This window comes from Felis catus, chromosome A3 (genome assembly GCF_018350175.1).
Source record: "Felis catus isolate Fca126 chromosome A3, F.catus_Fca126_mat1.0, whole genome shotgun sequence".
Classification (NCBI taxonomy): Eukaryota; Metazoa; Chordata; class Mammalia; order Carnivora; family Felidae; genus Felis; species Felis catus.
The window spans coordinates 112,589,011-112,607,419 of NC_058370.1; positions in this window are offsets into that span (position 1 = coordinate 112,589,011).

Here is an 18,409-nt window from a genome sequence, read left to right on the forward strand (position 1 = left end):
AGAGCTGAGGATTAGACCATATGTGAAGAAAACTCCATTTGCAAGCCATCAATCTACCCACTATTGCTCTTCCAGAAGAAAGTTGAATTAGATGCACAAGTACATTCCACTCAGGGAAGGAGGTTAAGAATATGTGGGGTAACAGGATGTTCCCTAGAGTCTCAAAGTCTCTCCAAAGTACTTACTTGATTGATTCCACCATCCAAGGACTTTCCCCCCAAAACCGTAGGGATAACTGCCTATTGGAAGGTATTTTTTTAATGGTCATTAAACTATATCCTTTTAGCCTTATTTGGAAGGGAAAGTTCACTTCTTTGATTTGATTGTGACAGTAGTCTCCATAAACCTTCTAGAACTCTTCATGGTCCTCTTGAGGAAATACCATGTAACTCTCTTCACGAACTGACTTTATCACTTTGGCCTCTGATAAAATACTTGAGAATACATTGCCCTAACTCACCTGACCCTGGGGAATGGGGAGTAATTGTATGAATTACTACTCTCCAGCTCATTCATGTGGCCAAATTTGCTGTAACCTGGACTCTAAGGGGCCAAGTCTTTTAAAAAAATAACTGAAGATAATATTCAGAAAAAAGTAGCAAGTAGGCACAAGGATATTCATAAAATACTGCTGTATTTCAAAAAAAAAATCCATTAGGACAGATTGGCTAGAGATTATCCTCAGGCAGAAATATTGAAATTACATGATAAATCTAGTTCTCTGACATTCAAAGAAATAATTCTGAGAAACAGAAACATTCCCTTTTGTCTATATCTTTCTCCATCATCAAACAAGCATATGTCTTTAAATTGTAGACTCAAACCTCTTCCTCCTTAAATCATGCCTTAAATAAAATATCCATGTATATTTGAAAGGAGAATATCACTGATTTCCATGCCCACTGCTTACACTACTTCCTTATTTTATCAGCCCATCTGTTAATATAGCCCATCTGTTAATAATGTATGTTCCTGATACATAATGGGGATGAGGTGAACACAACCAATGAGTTGTGATCACCACTCTACAGATGTTTAATATTTATGTTCTCTCTCTCTTAAAAATTATGAAACCTAGTACAATCAGAATTTCGACAATCTAGAATATCTAATATTAATGTTCACTACATTATTAAATGTATAGTTCACCAGGATATCTATTTTTCAAAAAATCAAATTCTCTCACCACAATAAGTGTTTGACATTAAAATACTATCACTATAATTTGTTCTGTAATGATGCAGAATTCCTTATATCCTTCCTATGTATCAACAGGATTCAAGAAATATGTATTGAACCTTGATTACTTAGAGACTCAGGAATAGGTGCTAGAAAGCCTACAAAAGTGAACAGGTTATTGCTTTTAAGAACCTCTTATTTGTTTCAAACATTAGTTTTTAACTACATGTAGATGTGAGGAATTTCATGGCTTTAGAAATTTCCAACTGACTGAGTAACAGATGGCTGGGTGTTTATCCTGCTGGCAAAGATGAGGATCTCATGGGAAATAAAAAATTAGAACATTCTGGATTCTTCCTGAATATATTTTGCCCTCTGTCATGACAGGCAATTATCTGAAAACATTGTAGGCCCCTTTATCCCATCTGCAAATATCTGTAGTATAAAGTTTCAATGTCTTACTTTGGCATAGAAGGCCTTCATGATCTGGACATCCCTACGTTTTGACTCCAGTTACTTCAGGGCATGGGTGATATAAAAACCAGCAAGCCCTAGCCATCAACCAATCAGAAACAAACAGCAGTAACCCCTGAGCACGGACTTGGAGGCCTCCAGCAGTGTTGAGCAATTACCCTGATGGTTGTTAGATTTGGGTAAGATTTAAGAGAAGGAGGTAGAGCAGCCAGTTTGTCACCCAAAGGATCACACACAGGATTTGAAGCAATGGCGATTTACTAGTCAGACAGAAGTATTTCAACATTTAGCCAACAGCAAAACGTGTGCCAATAGTTCATTAGCTTGGTTCCAGGTTTTCCTTAATGAGAACCTTTCACTCCTGTCAACCAAACTAGTTAGTATTCCTGAAATTTTTCATAGCTAACTACCTAATATCCTCTAAAAGTTTCCTACCCAAATAGTTAACATTCCTTAAATGTTTCACACTAATAGGTTACATTCCTGAGATGTTTCATGGCAATGTACTTCTTTCTGCCTAAAATGTCTTTCCTTCTCACCCCTTACCACCTGGAAAAATAAGTTTCAAGACCCTGATCAGGATTCAGAGAGGAGGTAATGCTTAAATACTATGCCTGAAGGCTCCTTTCTGAACTTTTTGAGGAGGGGGGGGCCCTCTTCAAGCCATGACATTAAAGACATCCTCTGTACTTCAACTCTAGATGACATGATATCATCCTGGCATTTATTTGCTTACATGTCTTTCTCCATTACTGGATTGTTAGCTCCTGGCATAAAGGATGGTGTCCTGTTAAACTTTGTCTCCTTGGTTCCTATAAATTCTCCCTCACATTTAAATTCTCATTAAATGGCACACCAATGAAATTTGAATCTCTTCTTTTAAACGTTGCCCATTTGCTGAGTAAAGGTAAATTTGTCCAGATGCACAGTTTGTTCAATGTTACTAAATCAATGATTCTCCAACTTTATATACATTGGTTACCTGAATGGTTTAACAAAACACAGATTACTGGGTGCTATCCCCAGAGTTTCTATTTCAGTTGGTCTCAGAACAACAGTGGTTCTCAAACTGGTGCCCAGATCAAGAGCATTGGCATTACCAGGAAATTATCAGAAATGAAAAATTTTAGACCCCATCCCAGAGGAATAGTTTCTACAGATTCTTTCCAAACCTTTTCAGTGCAGTTCTTGTCCCTGGTCACAATTGTTTTTCACACATGAGACCTTCCTTGTCATTATTATGGATTCGTAGATTCAACAAATAGGGCCATTTTACGTGTGTTGCAATTGACAAAGATCATCTGATAAGATTGTCTGTTGTTTCTGGAGACAGTCTTAGTTAATTGGTAAGTTGAAGCACTTGAATGATAAAATAGGGATAGACTCTCCATGAACAATGATAATGGTCTTAATACTGATAATAGGGGCTCCTGGGTAGCTCAGTTAGTTGAGCCTCCAACTCTTGATTTTGGCTCAGGTCATGATCTCACAGTTCGTGAGTTTGAGCCCCATGTTGGGCTGTGCACTGATAGTGCAGAGCCTGCTTGGGATTCTCACTCTCCCTCTCTGTCTCTCCCCAGCTCACATACCTGTTCTCTCTCTCTCTCTCTCTCTCTCTCTCTCTCTCTCTCTCTCTCACACACACACACACACACACACACACAAAAGTAAATACACATTTAAAAAATACATTGACAAGAGAGCCTCATATACCCACCCCTGAATAATATTATCCCATTCTCCCTGAATATTAGCAATAAAAGTGTTGGGGAAGGTAGCTAAAGGAACATCTGTTGGCACCTTGCCCAAGCATTGGTCCAAACCCAGATTTCCTTGAAGGTCAATGATGATTCTTCTTACATTAGCTGATGGGACACAGTGATCCTAGATGGTATGTGCCAGGACCAGAAATTCCATCTGAAATCTGCCTACCCAGTCTTTGGCCTCCTTTGTAAGTGTATAATATTCTATGATGAAACTTCACAAAGGTCACCAGGAAAGAACATCTGAGCATGGGTCCATTTACCTTACAACCTAGGATACAGGTGACAAAAGTGCCATATCTTATGTAATCAAGATATGATTTAATTTATCTATAAGCCTTCACAAAGTAGACAAATTTATATTTAAACTTATTCTCCTATTCACTTAAATAATTTGTTGATAACCATTTTACAACTGGAAAGTTCAGTCTAAACTCTTAATTCAGTTGTGCTACATGTAAGGAAAAGAGTGTAATATAATGATTAAGATTGGGGCTTTGGTTTCAGACTAGGCCTGAGTTCGAATCCAAGACCTCCTCACTGTAGCTGTGCAGAATTAGCCACTTCAATACTTCTAATACCATTGCTCCTAAAGGCTAACTTCTCTAACAGAGCAACGCCGACATCCATGACAATGGCACTGAGATGTTTATTTTCAGCCTTATATTGAACTTCAGTCCTACACTATATTGTGAACATTTTCACTCTCAATATTCTATTGTTGAACTTTTGGTGGATTACACACCATTATCTGGTTGTTTTTTTGTTTTCTGAATCTATTAGATCTCTATTTGTCACACCCCTTTTAGTTACTAGGGGAAATATGATAGTTCTGGCTAATGGATATGAGAGCAAAAATGATGCATGTCATTTCTGTACTGAGTTGGTGGAAAATAAACCCTGCACAATTTTCCAATCTGTGTGCTACTGTGATCCAGAGGTGAATTTGTCTTGCAAATACAGAGCCACCAGATCAAAGTAGCCTGGATCATTGAATCACCACATGGAGGTCAGCTGCTGTGGAGAGGCACTGAGAACAAAACTGAATAATTCTTGCCAGAATTCATTGTTTTGTTGCACAAAAACGCTGAGATCTGGGGGTCCATTTATTATGTAGTATAAGCTCAACCTGTCTTGACAAATGTGATGTCTCAAAACAAATGTATCTTTCAACCTTAAACACATGACCTTTTCCAACATCATATTTTCTTTCAATCATACTAAAAGGTGAATTTTTAGTCACTTTTTATTCTTTCTTCTCTTTATTCCCCATGCCCTCCATGTTTTGCTGTATCCCAGCATTTGTATCTTAAAAATATTTCTCAATTTGCATAAACCCCTGGGTCTGAGAAGGTAAAAACTGACTTGTATCTTCTGCCTCTTCTTCTAAGAGACACTTTAATCAATTAAAAAAATTAGGAACCTTAAATCTCTAAGATTTGTTACTTGGTAGCTTGCTTTTGACCACTACAAGAACTCCAGTTACATCTCTTCTGTAAGAGGCCTTTGTTCACTTCTTCTGTCTTGTTCCTCCACAAGCAGGGGAGAGAAACAGAGGGAAAGGGGAGAAAGGGAGGGAGGGAGAGAGAGGGAGAGTGATAGAGAGGGAGAGAGACAGAACAGAAGCAGGGGAGAGGAACAGAGGGAGAGGGAAGGAAAGGAAGGAGGCAGAGAGAGAGAGAGAGAACACAAGCAGGGGAGAGGAACAGAGGGAGAGGGGAGGAAGGGAGGAAGGGAGGGAGGGAGGGAGGGAGGGAGAGAGAGAGAGAGAGAGAGAGAGAGAGAGAGAGAGAGAGAGAGAGAATATGAGTCTCAAGCAGGCTCCATGCTCAGGGCTGAGTCCAACATGGGACTCAATTATGACCTGAGCCAAAATCACAAGTCAGGCACTCAATCAACTGTATCACTCAGGCTTTCCTGTTCTCTTTCTTCTTACCTTTCCAGCTTTCAAACTGAAATCCAAACTCGATTCTTCTCTTGAAGTCTCATCTTTTCCAACCTCACCAATGTCCCCTTACCCAGAACTCTTTCCATAAAGACACAGCACCTCATAATTTAGCGTCTAATCCTACTTTAATTATTACTACCAGCTTTTAAAAGGTTGTAGCCATGCTTTTTGCTTCTTCTGAAACTGTGACAATATTTAATATGATAACAAAACATAAAATAAGTACTTAATATTTTTTACCTGCTTAAACTCATCAATAGACTTTCACCTAACAGTTTCTTCCAGGGAAATGTGATAATTTGTAACACACATCCTTCCTCTTTGTCACAATATCTCACACTCTGGAGACTTCCACCTGGAAAGCTGACTGACAAACCAGTGATTTGTTCATGAAACAAAGGAACTGGACCTTCAGTGGTAGTTTTTAAAAACCTCACATTCTTAGTAGATGATTAGTGACCTATAGCATTTCTTAGTATTTGCTTTCATAATGAATTCAATTCTCTAATAATTACATATTGTCAGACAAACTTGAAAAGTATTGTCAGATTAGTCACATAAATTAAACTGGCTTGTTAGATGATGACAATGTAGATAATGCGGGTGGTTTTATCTGCACTATTTTGCTTTTTCTTAAAGTTATGTGGAATATAATTGGTATTTTTTTGTGCTCAAAAAGGATTCTCTTCTGAATTGTGTCTTCCAATGATGCTTAGTAATTATTATACCTTCAGTTTGTTTGTATTAAATACTTTTCAATAAAGGTTTCTCAGTAATTAAACTCTACTGACCTAGTTTTCACTTCCCTGGTCTGTAATCCATTTCATCTCCTAGGTTCATAATAAGTAATTACACAGATTAATGATAAAATAGCAAAAGAAGAGAGTAGAAAAATCAAAGGGCCCAAATAAATCACACTCTAGATCATCAGTCACAGAATATCTAAGAAGTAGTTGCAACTCGATCATGAGGGACACTCTCTAAATGCAATTACAACACTACCACATACCACCATTTCCTTCTCATCAGTACACACTAGTCCTTTGTAGAGACACAATGGACTACTTCATATTCAAGGCTTCCTTTTTAAATCTATTCACTAATGAGATTCAGTAGGTTGCTGTAATTTTCCTAAAACACTTTTCAAAACTTAGTTGTGCTACTAATGAACAGTGCTGTTTCAACTTAAGGAAGATAGGCTCATCTCCACTGCTTAGACCAATCATTCTTGGACATCTGACTCTTTTTTTAAGAAAATTATTTTATTCATCAAATATTTACTGAACCCCAAACACTGTGCTACTCAATTAGGACAAAGAAGTAAGTAAGAAATATATAATCCTTCTCTGTCTACATGGAGAGTTCTTCCAAAGCTGTGCTATCCAACATGGTAGCCACTAGCGACATGTGACTGCTGGGCACTTGAAATGTGACTTGTCCAAATGGAGATGTGCTGTAAGTGAAAATACAACCACATTGTGAAGACTTGGCCATAATGTAAATATAAAATACCTGATAAAAAAATTATTACATACTAAAATTATAATATTTTAAATGTTTTGTTAACTAAATAAAATATTAAAATTAATTTGACCTGTTTCTTTTTGCTTCTTTTTTTAAATTTTTTTATTATTTATTTATTTCTGAGAGGAAGTGAGTGAGCACAGGTGGAGGAGGGGCAGAGACAGGGGGAGACAGATGATCTGAAGTGGGCTCTGTCCTGACAGTAGAAAGCCCGACGCAGGGCTTGAACTCATGAGCCATGAGGTCATGACCTGAGCCAAAGTTGGCACTTAACCAACTGAGCCACCCAGGCACCCTCTTTTCCCTTCTGTTAACATTAAAATTACATAAGTGGCTTGCATTTGTGTCTTGCACTGGATTTCTATTGGATGGTTCTTCTCAAATCTCTAGGAAGACAGGCCATTAAATAAGTAATTACAACAAAGGGTAATTAGATAAGGAACAAAGGAATAAGATAAGAAAAATATTAAAATGTACAAGTAGCAGAAGCCTTGAATTGGGCCAGACATTAGGACCCTTCTGGTAACTAAATTCACATTGATGGAGTTCCAGAGTTGAATGGCTACCCTGGCTAATTTAATACATTCTTCTTTGCTATCCCCTGGCACATTGTACATACTATTTTAGCACTCTTTGTATTTCAAGTATTTTAATTCAGTAACAAATACTTATTCAACAAAACACTCTCATTCATCTTGGTATCCCTAGCACATGCCAACGTTCCTGATATATTTTGAGTGTGCATTAAATGATGAAAAATGTCCTCTGGAAAACCATGAACCAAAGTTAACAACCTAGGATGTCTTTACATACAAGAAACACTACTATCAGTCACTACGCTTTGCTGCTTTCCCTGCCCAGGAACTGAGATATTTTGTTATTCACTGCCTTCAGATGCCCAGCCTGGAGGAACTGATTTTTAATGATACTACCATCAACACCTGGTAATCAACTGCTTTCTAGATTCTTGCACTTGAAAATAGTCTTGCATCTGAGGTAAAACATGGAAGGACAGCGGTGTTGCTGGAAGTTAAGCACCAGTAACAGATCCAGTCTCACATCCATAAAGAAAATTAGACAACACTCCTGCATGAAAGATGTTCATCTCAGTCTAGATTTGATGTATCTTTGACTGACAGACTACCAGAGGATGTAGTGGCTTCCTGAATATGGCTTATGTCCTTGCCTAATATTGTATCACCTTGTAGCTACTTAGGTGGAAAAAAAAATCAATCACTGCAGCTAGTGTATTTCTGAAAATCCAAGTTTGGCTGGCAGAAGTTTGCTAAAGCCTCTCTGTTCCCCAGGCTTTTAGTCTTCCAGTTTCATAAAAGGAAACACAGCCCTCTTCAAATGCTCCTGGGCAATCCCCTAAAAGGCAGTAATCAATGAAAACAGCTTCATCGGGATGATCTCAAAGTGTTAGATGAAGTCTTTTGGGTTATGTCCACAGAAGCCCTAGGAGTCATGCTTTTTTTTTTTTTAATTAACTAATGAAGAAAGTTGCCCCCCCCCAAAAAATTAAGCCAAATAACCAATTTTAATAATTTAGGTAAATTGACTAAATTGACCTAACCTATTACTTTTTGTTGAATAAACAGTGCCTCAATCAATGATAAAACTAATCAATTAACATTTACTTACTGAACCTTCACACTGTCCCAGCACCTTACAAATACTAAAGCATATATAAACTATTTAAAATATGACTTTTTTCCCCTTTATTGGAATTAAAAGCTAAGACAAACCAAATGGAATATCAAGAATTATGCAAAAAATTAATAATTTCTGATGTCTGACAACATGTTGTCAGACATCAGAGAAGAAAGTGACCGGTGGGAAATATCGACAATGGAGTCCCTGACAGTTACACAAAAAATAATGAAACTGGGCCACTTTCTTACATCATACACAAAAGTAAACTCAAAATGAATTAAAGACCTAAATATGAGATGTGAAGCCATAAAACTCCTAGATGAAAACAGAGGCAGTAATTTCTTTGACAGTGGCCTTAGCAACATTTTTCTAGATATGCCTCTTGAGGCAAGGGAAGCAAAAGCAAAAATAAACTCTTGGGACTACACCAAAATAAAAAGGAAATCATCAACAAAACAAAAAGGCAATCTAATGAATAGAAGATACTTGCAATGACATATCCAATAAGAAGTTAATGTACAAAACATATAAAGAACTTATATAAATTACCACCAAAAAAATTAAAATAAAATAATCCAATTAAAAATGGGCAAAGGATCTAATAGACATTTTTTTCCAAAGAAGGCACAGATATGGCCAACAGATATGTGGACAGAGGCTCATTATCTACCATCAGGGAAATACAAATGAAAATCACAATGAGATATCACCTTAAACCTATCAGTATGGCCTTCTGAGCAACGTGGATGGAACTGGAGAGTGTTATGCTAAGTGAATTAAGTCATAGAGAGAAAGACAGATACCGTATGTTTTCACTCTTATGTGGATCCTGAGAAACTTAACAGAAGACCATGGGGAAGGGGAAGGAGAAAAAAAAAAGTTAGAGAGGGAGGGAGCCAAAACATAAGAGACTCTTAAAAACTGAGAACAAACTGAGGGTTGATGGGGAGTGGGAGGGAGGGGTGGGTGGGTGATGGGCATTGAGGAGGGCACCTGTTGGAATGAGGACTGGGTGTTGTATGGAAACCAATTTGACAATAAATTTCATATTTAAAAAAAAAACCTATCAGAATGGCTAGTATCAGAAAGACAATAAATAACAAATGTTGGCAGGGATGTGGAGAAAAAGGAACCCTCACACACTATTGGTGGGAATGTAAATAGATATAGCCACTGTGGAAAAACATTATGGAGACTCCTCAAAAACTTAAAAATAGAAATGTCATAGGATCTAGTAATTCTACTACTGGGCACCACCTGAAGAAAATGGAAACACTACTTTGAAAAAAACCACTCCTATGTTTATCGCAGCATTACTTACAACAACTAAAGTACGGAAACAGTCCAAGTGTCCACTGATAGATGAATGAATAAAGAAGATGTGGTATATATACACAGTGGACTATTACTCAGCCATAAAAAAGAATGATATCTTGTCATTTGTGACAATGTGGATGGTCCTAGAGGGTATTATTCTAAGTGAAATAAGTCAGAGAGAGACAAATACAATATTATTTCACTTATATGTAGAACCTTAGAGCAAACAAACAAAAAAGCAGAAAAAGACCCATAAATACAGAAAACAAACTGGTAGTTGCCAGATGTGGGTAGGGGAGTTGGGTCAAGTGGGTGAAGAGGAATGGGAAGTACAGGCTTCCAGTTAAGGAATGAATAAGTCACAGGGATGAAAGGTACAGCATAGGGAATACAGTCAATGAAATTGTAATAGCGTTGTGTGGTGAAAGATGGTAGCTGCCCTGTGGTAAGCATAGCATCACATATATAGTCATCAAATCACTGTGTTGTACACCCAAAATTAATGTAACATTGTGTGTCAACTATACTTCAATTTTTAAAAAGTGCAGTCCCTGAAGACTTCATTTTGGATCAGGGTACTTCTATGGAATTTCAACACTTCACCCTTCAAAATTATTAATGAGCTTCATATACAGAATTCAATATGGAGAAGCACTTCTGTTTGCTCTATGGCACACAGGTTATTCTGAATGTCCTTGGTTAGATATCCAGATGCTAAAGGAACTGCAACAAATAATAAATCTAAATTATTGCTGAGCTTGAAGTGAACCAACAAAAAACTTCAAGAAGCAAGGGTGGGGAAGACTGGGTTTTGGAAAATCCCTAAATCACAGGATACAGGATCCTTGTAAACTATAAAGAGGTATACTCAAAACCTGGAAGCTAGGAGCAAGCTATGGGGATTAACAGCACAGAGTTGTCTGTATGACATTGTAATGAAGGTTAAGGTACAGATTAAGTGGCTCCTTGGCCTAGAATAACACAAAAGGCCAGGCACCCAGCAGTTCTGAGTTGATAACCAGACATGTGCCTTTCTGAGGTCTGAGCTCCACTAGGAGAAATGGATGGCAAATTGTCAAAATAAAGCTGTCCAGTTTCAGGTACACTTATGTAATTGCTTCTGATGTGTTAGTGGTGTGGGGGTCCAAGATCCTCATTTTCCACCAAACTGAAATCACTAACCAATCTTCGGACTGGGCCACAATTTGGCCTATAGTACCTCTATTCTCTAAGTGAGTTTGTATGATATTAGGATTATATAGTCCTCTAAAAATTGGAAAAACTTTCCTGAAGAAAACAACAAAACAAAACAAAAGAAAACATGTGGGTATGATTTCCTTTTTTGAGTATAATTTAAGCCAATGTTAAATTTCCTATTATAGAACTATCCATGAATTCTATTGCTTTTTTTAACTTGTTTTATTTTTTATTTTTTTTAAATTTACATCCAAATTAGTTAGCATATAGTGCAACAATGATTTCAGGAGTAGATTCATCAGGGAAATACAAATCAAAACCACAATGAGATACCACCTTACACCTGTCAGAATGGCTAACATTAACAACTCAGGCAACAACAGATGTTGGCGAGGATGCAGAGAGAGGATCTCTTTTGTATTGTTGATGGGAATGCAAGCTGGTGCAGCCACTCTGGAAAACAGTATGGAGGTTCCTCACAAAACTAAAAATAGAACTACCCTACGACTCAGCAATTGCACTACTAGGCATTTATCCACGGGATACAGATGTGCTGTTTCAAAGGGACGTATGCACCCTCACGTTTATAGCAGCACTATCAACGATAGCCAAAGTATGGAAAGAGCCCAAATGTCCATCAATGGATGAATGGATAAAGAAGATGTGGTATATATATTCAATGGAGTATTGCTCAGCAATCAAAAAGAACAAAATCTTGCCATTTGCAACTAAGTGGATGGAACTGGAGGGTATTATGCTAAGTGAAATTAGTCAGTCAGAGAAAGACAAAAATCATATGACTTCACTCATATGAGGACTTTAAGAGACAAAACAGATGTACATAAGGGAAGGGAAACAAGAATTCTATTGTTTTTTGAGCCAGTTTTCCTACATTTACCTTTTTCCTAAGAATTTGCCAATTTCTAAATTTTAGTATAGTTATTCATGGTATTTCATCTTATAATTTAAATTTCTGCTTGCTTCTGTAGCCATGACACCAATTTATTATTACTATTTATTTGTGCTATATCTCTTTTTTCTTAATTGTGCCTACCAGAAATTTGTCCATTTCATTAGCCTTTTCTAGGGACTAACATTTGATATTTTTTATCCTTTCAGTGTTTATTTTTTCTGTTTTATTGAATTTTATGCTTTTTTTTAAAGAGAAGTGTTTTGCTTATTTTCTTTGGACTTATGCTATATCCAATCATAAAAACCATTCTGAAAAATTGAGAAAAAATTAATATCATACAAATTACCTTCTTTCACCATAATCCAATAAAGTTAAAATCAATATTAAAAAGATAAAGAAACATATACTTTATAAGTTACATTTACAAAAACCTCATGGTTCAAAGAAGTAATACTGGATAGTTTAATACTCTCAACTGAATAACGATAAAAATATCTCAATAAATTATTAGATGGTCCTAACAGGACCATATTTTGAGGAACATTTATAAGTTTTTATTTCTTATATTAGAAAATAAGAAAGACTAAATATTACAGAGCTAAATGTCTGATCCAAGAATATACAAAATAACAACCTAACTGTGATGTACTCATATCCTGGGATACTATGTATTTTACCATGCAATAAATAAATTACAGCTACTCTCATCAATATGTATGAGACTTAGAAACCAATTTAATTGAAAAAAAAACACAGAAAAGTACCTATAATTTAATACCATTTCTATAAAGGCCAAATATGTACAAAATTTAAAAATATATTGCCTGGGGGCGCCAGGGTGGCTCAGTTTTAACCAGTTAAGCGTCCGACTTCAGCTCAGATCATGATCCCATGGCTCATGAGTTCCAGCCCTGCATCAGACTGTGTGCTGACAGCTCAGAGCTGGAACCTGCTTCAGATTCTGTGTCTCTTCTCTCTCTCCCCATCCCCTACTCACTCTGTCTCTCTGTCTCTCTGTCTCTCTCTCAAAAACAATAAACATGCCTAGATATACATAATATATAGTAAAACTAAAACAAAAATCAAGAGAATGATAGACGCAAAATTCAACACAACGTTTCAGTGGGAGAATTAAAGAACATGCAAAAGTGAAGGTGTAGCAAGAGTTTAAAAGATATTTTTTAATTTCTGCTTTTCAGCTGGATAGCAGGCACTAGGGTGTTTATTTTATCATTCTTTATAGTTCATATGTATATGTGTTTGAGCATAGACACACTTGTAAATATATATATTTATATTCTATTTTCTTATAGAGAGATATTTTAAGTCCTAATTATCTATTCTTCCATATTCTCTTATTTTCTAACGTATGAAAAAGAAAACAATTCATGTTCAACACTGAGGCACCTTGGTGGCTTAGTTGGTTAAGCATCTGACTCTTGGTTTTGGCTCAGGTCACAATCTCATGGTTTGTGAGTTCAAGACCCACGTTGGGCTCTGCACTGACAGCATGGAGCCTGCTTGGGATTCTCTGTCTCTCCCTTTCTCTTCACCTCCCCTGCTTGCTTGCTCGCTCTCTCAAAATAAAGCAACACTAAAAAAATTATCTAACATTAATAGATTTCTTCAAAATCAGAGCATGTCAATACTAGAACCAAAAAGCTCTTTTGGTCCATATTCTCTATTTTATAGCTGAGGAAAGTAGGGCTCAGCAAGGTAAGATATCCTACCTAAGGTCATAAGCTAGTTAGGACCAGATCTGGGATCAGAAACTAGAACTTCTGATTCCAAAACCAATTCCTTATCCATGAAAATGCCATTCCTGTGTCTGTGTCAGTTCACAAAGACGTGAAAACTTTTTTAGGGAAAAAAAAATGACTAAAATTTTGTTCCAGTAATTGGTAAAGAGAAAAGGCATGTCCATGAAAATTTAACTGTCCTTGGATATTTATAATATATTTACACATTATCAATATTTTATACCTTGTTTTATCACCTCCCCAAATTTATTTTCAGGTACACTGATTCTAAAAGGCAATCCCATAAAATAAGTTTCCATAGTGTAATAACTTTGAGGAATAGTGAACATTTGATGCATTGCTTGGGGATTCATTGCTTACTAAAGTCTCTGAGAAGTGCTACACTACAGAAACTTTGCTTAACCAAACAATTCCCAAATGTGTTTGGTTATGGCCCCAATTTATCACATAATATTTAATAGAATCCCAAGGAACGCTATGGAGTCACTTTGAGAGACTGGTTTTCTTAGTTCATTAAACAAGCACAAGCAAGACTAACAAAGGACAGGAAATAACAGGGGTAGGTCAGTTTTTTCTGGATAGATCAGAATCCAAGCATCTACCCCAGATGGTCCCATATGCCTGTGGCACTGATCCCAGACAGGTCTGCAGGAAGAGAGGAAATGACCTCAGAGCTGTAGTACAAAGAATTAAGGAGTCCTGAAATAGAAATATAGTTCACAAAGACAGATGTCGCCTATCTCACAACTTCTTTAAAGTAAATTTCTTTCTTTTTCATTTTCCTTCTTCCATGGTGCCCATCTCTGATCTCAGAAGAGAGAACACCACTGGTATCCCTAGGTTAGAAGCCCAAATATGCCACATGGGATGCTAAAAACTGAGTAGCTTTGTCTGAAAGGTAGATCAAAAGTATGACAAAATGTCAATACAATACACATTGATTAAGTTGACTGAATCAGATGAATATAAATCCATGCTTTCTGCATTATAAGCCTGAATTTAAAAAATGATCTGAGGGGCACCTGAGTAGTTCAGTTGGCTAGGTGTCTGACTCGATTTCAGCTCAGGTCATGATCTCACGGTTGTGAGGCCAAGCCCTGCATTGGGCTCCACGCTGGGTGTGGACTCTGCTTAAGATCATCTCTCTCCCTCTCTCTTTGTCCCTCCCCCCCCCACCCCACTGTATGCACAGATTTTCTCTCTTTCTCTCTCTTTCAAAAAAAAAAAAATTAGTCTGATAATCTCCTAATGGAATCATACTTTCGCCATTACTAGAAAATGTTAGTCAAACGTATAGTCCTTAACGGTGGGCAAAGCCTGCATGATAAATAATTACAGCATTTTAAGCCACAAAAATCAATGTATCAAGAAATATAAAGCATGAAAACAGATAATGGAGAAGTCCTAAAGTTTAAGTTTTCCTGTCCTTGATGAATGCCTCCAAATACCATTATAGACATTATACTGTGATTTCTCCAAATTTACTGACATACTTGATTGCATTAGACTAAGATGATATGCTTTCTATTCTAGATTATTTATGGTGGATTCCAATGTTTTGCCTATTAGAGCATCAGTGAAATGTGCTGCTCAATTATTTGGTGGCCCTTCTAAGCAGTGATAAATCTAGATGCAAGTCCTGTGAGCACAGAGGGCAAAGATGAAAAAACCTAAAATTCATAGCCTTTAAAGTATGAAATATAACACCTGCTCAAATGATTATTTTGAGGGAGTGGGAAAGTGAAGAGAAAACAAGAATATAAATATTTCTTACATTGAGCTCATTGAGAGCTTACATGGAATTTATTAGGTGAACAAATCAGAGAAAGAGTTAAGGAAAGATACCAAAACATCTGGAGAAGTCTAGAAAACCTATGCCTTGTCAGTACAGAAGTGTCTGAAGGCCAAGGCAGAATCTTTGGGGACTCAAAAGAGAAGCAAGCCCTTTTTATATATAGGAAAGAATGTGAAAGACCCCAGAAAGTGGAGGAGATCAGTGCTGAAGGCCACCGTGATGGCACACAGCGTAGCAGGAAGCAGGTCCTGGAACACTGAAGACTTACTTCACAGCTGCGAAAGTTTCATTTGGAATCTCAATACATCCCTCAAGGCTAGCTATGGTGTGACAAGAGCTCAGATTATCTTTGGATCTGGGAGAAGGGGCATATACAAAGCAGACAGAAGAAACAAAGGCTCAGGGGTCACGTCTAGAGCTTCTATTTACAGCTCTGAGCTTGGCATGAACACACAATGAGGTCTGTATTCAAACTCCAATGTTCTAACTCTCTTTCAAGAAGTTCAAAAATCTGAAGTTATTCATTCATGTCATTCCAGGGGTCCATGCTGGCTCCCATGCTGTGCAGTCTGTGAGGTTCCAGTTTCTGGTTGGACTCTCCATAGATTTTGACATCATTAGACTAATAGAGTTTAATGGCTGTTGAAAATTATGCTAATTGTATCCTTATTGTAGCTGATCTTCATATGTTGAAAGCTTTGATAGCTCCTTTTCTTGGTTCTTTTACATTAGAATTTGTCTTTATATGCCCTGATTCTATGCCTAAGTGTCCATAAACTGCTTCATTGTGTAAGAATGCCACATTATCACTTTAAACCAAGTTCTGATTATTTTCTAGTATATTGTGATACGTTTTAACAATTTAGCTTTTGAAATATTACTTATTTTAGTCCTTTTTCTTTTTTAATATAATAAAATATATTCTGAAAACTGCATGGCAGTTACTCTTTGATCTGAAAACTCTGTAAACACACACATATACATACACATAAACACGTCCATAACTTTTACCAACTAGCTGGATTCAATGAATCTTAAGAATAGGCAGTATAGTATGACATTTTTAGAGCAACTCATGTAAATGGATTGGCCATTGAAAATATTATTTACTTTTACTGTAAGTAAGTAGATACCACGAAAACAGTAGGCAATAGAGAAAACAACATTTCTTGTTTTTATACAAACAAGAAAAATGTAAGATGGGATCAGACACAGTCTTTATATAAGCCTGCCAGTTTTAGCTTAGCTAAATATAATACATGAAAGTCATACTTTTGTTTGAGAAAAAACCATGCATAGACAGAACAGTGACCAAAAACCTTAAGAAACAGAGGTTTGGAGTCAGACAGCACAAAACCAGATTCCAATTCACGATTTACCACATATGAATCTGGTAGTTTCATGGTCTCACCTATAAATCTAAGACTTTAAAACCTATCCAGAGGGGTACTGTGGAGAATGACATACAGATGTTTCTGATTATATTTGATTCTAAAATACTGACCAGTATCCACCTCAAGCTACACCCTACTCACTTACACATATGCACACACCACAGCTATTTCATATTAGATTAATATTAGATCATTATTTACTTGCTTTGAAAAGTAAGGAAGTCACAAATAGGAAAATATTTTAAGTTACAGACTATCAAGATGATAATAATTTGACATTACACAAGATGTAAACATGCTACAGCTTTTAATATATAGCCTTTAAGATTTTTAGACAAATATATGGCCTTGCATTTACTATACTAGCAGCTCTCAGCAAACAGCTAAGAAGATAATAACAAATTTCTCCTTGGTGCTTTTAAGACGAGCTCATGTCGGCATTATTTAGCTTTAATACTGGTGGTAATGGCTCAGTGGGACACAACAAAGATGGAACCAAGAGTTACTTGTTCTTCACATTCCAAATATCAGACGTCGTGAATAAGAGAGAGAAAAAACACAGCACACAATTTCTTCCCATCTATAATAGATAATAGATGAGCTCAGACTTTGGAGAAATCTCTGGCAATAAAGCTCAAGCATTCCTTTTCAGTATTATCCATTAAGACGTTCTCACAAGTGGAGGCACCAGAATTTCAGGGGTTCATTGTGAAAACCCACACATTGATTGAAATAATAGCTTCTTTCTATAACCCCAGATAAAACTTCCATAAGAATATGTAGTCTATTATTCAGTTATATAATTGAATATTAATTATTGTTCTTCAAATCAATTTAACATTCTTTTAATTAAAAGCTAACCTTTTAGGGGTGCATGCATGGCTTCTTGGTTTTGGCTCAGGTCATGATCTTACGGTTCGAATCTGAGCCCTGCACTGCCAGCACACAGCCTGCTTGGGATTCTCTCTCTCTCTCTCTCTCTCTGTCTCTCTCTCTCTGTCTCTCTCTCTCTCTCTCTCTCTCCCCCCTCCCCCACCCACTCTCTCTCAGAATAAATAAATAAACTTTAAAAAGTTAACCTTTTAATGCTTAATTTTATATTCTAATGGAAGAGGTGGGGTAGTGTCACATTACCTTTGACTTGCACATTAGTAGTTTGCTTTGCATCTTCTAGGAACAGACAACTTAGAAGGAAGAATCCTCACTCATTAGAGATAAGTATATACACCAAATAGTTTGTCTGAATTTTTCTCATTTCTCTGTGCCCAATTTTTAAACAGCAATTTTAACTATTTTTTTAAGTTCTTATTGAACAATGGCTAGACCCCACTCACTGAAAGTGGATAGGGGCACAGCATGAATAAAGAGATTCTCAGTCTTCCTTCTTCTCTCAGTTGAATTATATCTGTAGATGAAGTCACTGTCACAGACCTCCCTTCTTCCCAGGCACTAAATTATTCCTTTTACTGGAGGATGTTAGAAACTTTGG